Source organism: Benincasa hispida, unplaced genomic scaffold (assembly GCF_027475165.1).
Source record: "Benincasa hispida cultivar pf3 unplaced genomic scaffold, pf3_genome.v1.1 HicScf1027, whole genome shotgun sequence".
NCBI lineage: Eukaryota > Viridiplantae > Streptophyta > Magnoliopsida > Cucurbitales > Cucurbitaceae > Benincasa > Benincasa hispida.
The window spans coordinates 57,501-65,025 of record NW_028325331.1 but is presented as its reverse complement, the minus strand read 5'-3'; the positions used below and the strand labels follow the sequence as shown (position 1 = coordinate 65,025).

At 43.9% G+C, this 7,525-nt stretch overlaps 1 non-coding gene across 1 annotated transcript; it reads left to right on the top strand.

Annotated features, from left to right (window-relative positions):
* The first annotated feature begins 1,142 nt into the window (after window positions 1–1,142).
* On the top strand, window positions 1,143–1,215 carry TRNAK-UUU (transfer RNA lysine (anticodon UUU)). Its single transcript has one exon. It is a non-coding gene; the product is annotated as a tRNA-Lys (tRNA).
* The last annotated feature ends 6,310 nt before the right edge of the window (window positions 1,216–7,525 follow it).

Sequence of the window (7,525 nt, the reverse complement as noted above, 5' to 3'; positions counted from 1 at the left end):
GAAGTTTACGACTTTATCGAAGTTCTACACGCTTTCATTTTCAAAAGCTTCTGTTAGATTCTTTCCTACGGTACTTTATTCAGGATGTGCAACAATACGGTCATCTCTCAGCCGTGTATAGAGAATTCCTTGATCATTTCCTTGGCGGATAACACAAATGAAATCGCTTCCCTGACCGCCCATCTTATGAGTCCATTCTTGTCGCAGTTGTTGGTTTGTTGTACTATTCTGTACCTCTCTCGATTGATAGAAAGACGTTCGGGAGCTGGGAGGGCCTATCGTGAGGGAACTTTCCTTTTCACGGTAGGCGAAGGTAAAGGGGGAGCAGCGTATGTCCACGGTGATCAAGGCAGAGCGACTCCTTCTTTAAAAGAGGTTGGTTTTCCCGTTTTCGTTAAAGAAAAAATAGGAGCTCTTGGTTTGGCCGATGTCGATTCGTATGGCAATGCGGACTCGACTCAGGATGAGGATTCCGCTTTTCATAATGCTGCTATGAGCCGAAAGAGCTGGTAAGCTATCTCGCTAAACGAAAGGAAAAAGCACGTACGGGTTGCCCTCGTTGCAAGGGGCGGGGGCCAGCCAAAGAAGGTCAGTCGGACTCGGTTAGGACCCTTGATCCGGTTCAGCTAGGTTCTTCCATGCGATAATGTATGCGTATCGGTATCCTCTTCAGGACCGGTTGCTTCTGATTTTGGTTTATACGTTTGGAGAAACCTGCTAAGCCCGCCTTTCTTACCCGGTGTGATTCAATCTTTCAGCTCAAACTTTCCTATCGTCCGACGGAAAAGGTAAGAGTACGACTACCTTTTCCTTTTCTTGCCCGAGCCAAGGGATCATTCTGTTTCTACCAAACGCGCACTATTAGTTTAGTTGCCGTAATCGAATGTATTTCTCATTTCGTGTTAGCTCCTCCAAGAGCTTCCTGGTCCGTAGTAGACGAAACCTTGGACTTCTATCGGACTTATAGCATTGCCTGGTGAGCTCGCCGTTGAGGGTTGGCCTTACAGGAGATCGAGAGCCTTTCTTTCCCTGCCTGGTATGCTTTCCCGCTTATCGCGCAACTAGCCAAAGAGAGAGGGAGAGGGGCCGCCCTCTTTTCTTTTCTGCATCAATCCTCATCCACCACCTATTTTACTTTTTTTGGGTGTATAGCTCAGTTGGTAGAGCATTGGGCTTTTAACCTAATGGTCGCAGGTTCAAGTCCTGCTATACCCAAACCTACCTTACACGAGACTCTTTTTAAAGGATGCGTAGTAGCGTTCAAAGATCACTCTTTGGCCTTTAGATTCACTTCTCTATTTGGGCGAGATCTTTGCAGATGAATAGTTGTTAGAGAGGCATCCTTCTGGATGGATAGAAAAAAGAAAATGTTCATCCTCTTCGTCCTCAAGCTCGAACTCATAATAGTTTACGGGAAACACGGTCGATCATGTAGTTAACCAGTATTTACAGCAATTTCACCTTTCGGATGTAAATAACCCTAATCCTCAATGGTATACTCCTCCTCCCTATCCTGTTAGAGTTTTGCAGGCTTTTGGCTTCTATATCGGTTTTTCACTCTTATTTATTTTATGCAATTTTTGATTGGATTAGTCAAAATGGAACCCGAATTCAGTTAATATTCTTCCCCCAAATCCTCATCCTCAACTGCGGAACCCCAACCATACTTTGGTCGAAACCTAACCAGATGGATAGACAGATTACTTAACCGAAACCAGATCGGGAGAGAAAAAAATGAACGACTATCTTGTTCCATCGGTTTCTCCTTAAGAGCAATCGGCTCCTGGTGAGAACAGAAATCCTGGTTGGTGCAAACTGAGATCTTGAAGCTAAGGCTAAGGCCCTTCCTAAAGCCGATGGGGACGTAGTTTCTTGTTCAAATCCAAAGTCTTAAGTCTCCTCCCGGGCTAAGGCTGTAGTTCCAAATCCGGAATCTTAAACAATTCCGCTTAATATAGCATAGCTTCTCATCTTATTCCGCTTAAAAGAAGAAAGGGGCATCTTTCGCTTGACTTTTGTGTTGCGAGTGCATGCGTCCACCACGGTCAGGGCTTTCACAGGTACCTTGTACGTAGTTAAGGTGAAGCTTTGTTTGGTGTTGATTCTAGACTAGACTGGAAATAACCCTATGACTGACCTAGCTAAAATTTGATGTTGATTCGGGAAAAGCGGAATCCGCGGGATAAAAGGTTTGGTTCAGGAGAAAAATGATATGTTAGTTCGGAATAAACTGGATATGCAGCTGAGGGAAATACTGCTTCGAGAGAGGGCGGTACGGAAAGAATTTAGTGATTCACCTAACACTTCAAAGCGTTACGGTTGTGCTTCTTTAGAGGGAAGCAAGCGCGCCAAGCTAAGAACAAAACAATACCCGTCCTCATCGACTTTTGGAAAAAAGGCAGATTTCAGCTACCTTCGGAAAACAAGGTCTCTTTTAACCCTCGAAAGAGCGATTGCCGGGAATAGCAGGACAAAGACTCTCTTTTTCATATGTTGTGAAAACCGGACTCTGGTCTTCGGCCTCCAACTATCTTTCTTTCTTTAGCTAAGGACAAGCCAAGCTAGAAGTTAGAATAGAATTTCATAAAGTAATGGTCGAGATCGATATCGCCGGGCTAGTGCGGCTCGAGGAGAAGATAGGCAGCTCGACTCCTCGAGGAAAGGGCTAAAAAGGCTTGACTGAAAGGGAAAGGGTAGGGGTTGGAAAATGGGATTCTGGTGAAAGCGCTAGAAAGAGGAAATCAAGGATTGTCCACCATCAAGTATCTAGTTGCAGGGGGGACTGATTTCTGTAAGATCCGGGTAGATAAGTAGCTCGACTCGAAGAGGAGAGGGAGGGTGAACATACTTTTTTTTGAGCCGCATTCATTGCTTTGAGGGATTGGTTGTGAGCAAGGAAGCGTTGAGTTGGGCGCGTAAGGTGTTGGGTGGTGGGTTTTCGATGGATACAGCTTTGATTGCTTTTCACCAGTTTATATAATGAATATTTGTTTATACCATTGACATTGATAATTGTAGACAGATGGATAGCAATGGTAGTGAAGAGCTTTCCTTTCCTAGGGCCAACCTAGAAAGAAAGAAAGAGGGTCTCTTTCTTCCTTCTCCTATTCCTGTCCTTCCTGCTGCTGTTGATGGAGAAGCATTGAGCAAGGCAAGGAGTCAAGACATTGTTAGCTAAAATCTCTGCCCTTAGTATCTTCCTCCGCTCTGCTCCTCTCCCTATGGTCGAGCGTATTAGTTAACCTCGATCTATAGCGACTACTAACCTCTTCTTTCAGTCGAGAATCTTCTCTTTCCTTTCATAAAGCAGAGTGAACGTTTTTTTCCATCACTTCCGAACTTGTAGGAGAGGTCAGAAAGAGTGATTTTCCCTTAAGAAGAACTCTTTGGGCTTGGCCCAGTTCAGTTGTAGCAGTGTAAGGAAAGTCTATAGGTATTAGGTAGGCTTCTCTAGTAGTTCAATTGCCCGCTTATCTATAACTGAAAGGAGAGGAAAAGCGAACCCTTCAAGAAGTTAGAGCCAATGGGCCAAATAGCATAGCACCACTTGCTTAGCGCCCTAATTCTATAACCATCCGTTGAGTTGAAGAGTATTTGCCTTTCCTACGGCCGGCGTATGCCGCTGGGTCCATCAAGTATGCCACTGGAGGGTCTGCTTCCCTAGTCTTAGCGGAAAGCTAGCGATCGCCAATTTTGTCATTCCTTCAATCCAATCTCACGGACTTGTTACATTTCGGGTCCTTTTTGAGTCCTCGTAGAGCTAAAGATTTGCATTTCCGACCATATTGGACTTTTTCTTTTATGGCGAAAGGGTGCCAACAAGGTGTAGTAAATCAAGGTCAGAAAAGAGATTTCACTCAGCACAAGAGCTCATGACCGTGGAAACGATGCATAGTCTACCTTACTCCTTGACTTAGATGCTTGGGATACCCCTCAGTATGACTCAGAGAGATGGGCTCCTTTATCCTACACAAATGAAAGAAGCCGGTCTTTTATTCTGTTTTGGGATCCCTTGTTTATTCCCCACTGGGACTAGGAGGCTCGCTGTCTCAGGTTTTGTTCGTTAGTGAAAAGCGGGATGAAATGGAAATATTTCTGACCCGAGATCGGCCTCTCTTTTCCCGGTGGTAGGAAAAAATTCCAGCATAGAGTACAGTAAGAAGAAAGCTTGTTGAGATTCATATCCCTATACGGTTAGCAAAGCAAGGACGACTCTAAAATAGGCATACCATGCTTCGGTTAAAGACACTGGTCTTATCTTATATATATAAGATATATGATTATATGATACCACCCCTACCTCCCTAAAAGTCAAATCTTCATATTTCTACGTGTGATTCTTGATCTTGAATAGGAATCCTACAGCGATGGATAGTTTGAGTTTGACAAAGGGCACCGGTTCGGAATAGTGTTAGCCACAATCTACCTTTCCCTTATTAGATTCGGATTCGGCTTAGTAATCCCCTTCCTCAAGGAAGGAGTAGGAGTCAAGAGTCAAGTCAAGAGTAGCCGTCAACAAAGAGTGAGCTGAGCAGATAGCAAAGAGGGAAAGAAAGCACGGGCGAAGAAAGCCTATTCTATTATAGCGGTCCTCCAGAAAGGGCATATCGGGGAAGAAAGCCCATTAGAATCCAGAGAGCTTATGCAAGCTCTTATTCTCCCAGGTAGAAGGGAGGAGGACTCAAGGGGCCACAGCCGCATTAGCAGTTCGCCTAGAATAAAGGTCAAGGAAGTCAGCTCTCAGGGCGAATCAAGGTAAATATCAGAACACATTCTAACTCGCCTAGAAGGATAGTCTTCCAGAGGGGACAAATACCTCTCTCCTTACACTCGAGCTAGCTGTTCAATTGCTGGGCTAGATAGGCTTACAGGGAGGGTCAATGTAATTGACTGTCTAGGGATGGAGTTACAAGAGGGGTCCTATATTCAGTCGAGCTTCTTTTCACTCCTGCGGGGAAGGCAGATTTCTTACTTTCATCTGTTCTAGCTTCATGTTTAGTAGAAAGCTGGGAAAAAGATTATTTTACCTAATTGCTTTGAAAGTTGCTAACTAGGCCTAGTTGCTCCCTATTCTAGCCCTTCTATCTTAGACAAGAAAATGTACCGAATACGGATAAGGAAAGCAGTCTACTCATGCCCAGGCACAGCAGAATAAAAGGAAAAACTCGACTCTCAAAGTAGTGAAGTTCTCCTAGGGCGAGGCACCGAACATGTTCGAGACTCAACCTGCATCCGTCATTAGTAATCAAAATCCGCTTTTTGATCAGTGATTCACCGGCCACTAGATCCAGGGATCCCACCTTATTCTCAAACCTGGCGGCTCGGTTGATTGGCACTCCTGTAGGCTCATCTTGCATACAAATTCTGGGGGTATGTTCTTTCTTTGATCAAGGTATTTCTATGGTAATATGCTTTCTTTCTTGTATTCTTTCGTTTGAATGAAGAAGGATTACTCCTTGCTCAAGTAAGTACCCCGACGGTAATCCCAATGAATTGCCACACACTCATTCCAAGTATTCATGTGCAGCTCCTTCTGTGGGTATATATTATACTATTGATCTGACTCTCATGGTCAATCAGTTTCAAGCTTGAAGGCAATTGCCGTTATCCCGCAAACAGCACCGCCTTCATCAAGTCTTATTGCATCAACTATGGCTCACATTCATTAAGAAAATGGGTGGATACCTCGGTGAGTTTTTTGGGACCATGTCCCGACCTCTCAACCGGTTGGTTGCCTTTGATCTCGCTTTTTCAGAGGGGAGGTCGATGTGCCTGCTAAAAACCGAATTCCTATTATAATATTTCTTTCTATCGGAAGGAAAGAGAAACTACTCAAAGCCCCTTTTTATTGATTCTGATCTGGTAATCTATTCTCCTGCGATTCAAGTTCTAGCCCTTATTATTTCCCGATGCTAAGCTAAACTTCGGAAGATTGGAGTATACAACTATCAATGGATAGGAGACCACAAGGTGTATCATCAAAAAGGGCGGCGTCGGGCAAGTCAAGTTAGTTTTTAGCAGTCTCGATTAAGCCTGCAGTCTCTCAAAGCAGTATCGGCGAGGTTAAGCGCTAGGTAAAAGGCAGCTAGGGCTCAAGTTTACTTTCTTAGCAAGTCATCAGACAGAAAAGGTTAGGGCAGCTGGGGAATTAGTTGAAGTGCAAGCATCTCTTGTAAAAGGAGAATCTCTTCCAGTCTATCCAATTGCATAAGGCCATCCGGTTCTGGCATCGAATGGGAGTTCTCTTTCTTAGAGGCTCTTCCCACTTTTTAGTAACAAAATATGTCTTTAATCAGTCCCTAATCTATTCTATCAGTACTACTAGCGAGCTAACATGCTAACAGTAGTGAAAAACAGGTCTTTATTCCCCCTTCTTTTACCTAGCATAATAACTAAATAACTAAGAGTCTTAGAAGACTAGCAGTTCCTCTGCCACGCTCGCCGTCGATGTTTTATCTGAGGTCCCCCATCGATCCATGAGGTCCCATAGCATCCCCTTAGAGCCATGAGGTCTGTAGAGTTCCTAGGAAAGAGCCTGTAATGGATCAAACCTATATAGTATAGCATAGTCATAGAAGTGCTCTCTATTTACTATGTGTTAATTGTTAATTAAGTGGGCAAAAGAAAGATTATTGATCAACTGCTCTTTTATTTGAAGTCAGTTCCTTGGGATGAAATCTCCTTCCTAAAGAGGTTTGAGATCCAGTTTCAGTTGGAGAAGCTTTTCTTTTGATGGTGATCCCCGTTTATCCAGCTAGCTTTTCTCCGTGGTACTCAAATTCTATTTGTGAGAGCTCCTATTCACTCTCTTTTTTATTTCTTTTTCGATTTCGTCTATAGGCGTGAAATGAAATAAGGTCTATTATCGACCTCTCTATATGAAAGCGTGCAAACATGCCTTCTCCCATAGGCTCAGAAAGAGGGCAACTAATCAAAGTGAGACCAGCTCGACTCGGATATCGAATCAAAGTGGATTTGTGTGTAACCAACTCCAGCTCCGGGAATCCATAGATGGATTTTGAAGAGTAAAACGTAATCGAATGAATCGATGCCGTCCATGCCAATGATAGAGTACGACATATGAGCTCAGACCCTTATGTGAGCTTACCTGCGCTAGCCTCCCCGCACGTGCCGATGTCCGCCTCGCTCCTCTATTTTCTTTCAGGCATATTCCACTAATTCCTTATTTGAAGTAAGGTATCATATCATTCCGCCCCTATGAAATAACACATTTTTTCGCACGTGGATCTACCTCTCGTCTGAGATCTATGATATTTATTGCTTTAACACGTCCCGTCCTCTTGCTAAAGAAATACGACCGACGATACAGACAGATATGTGAGATGATCGATAGAGGTTCCCTATATTGGAGAGTGGAAGGGGAAGTCTCTATTTACATAACATAAAGGATGGGAATGAAGAACGGGCGCCCAGCCCATGCATCCCGAGCAGAGAGCTAACCTGGAATGGGATGCATTTGAATAAAAGAACGAACTCAACCGAAGAACTACAATTGAAACAAGAC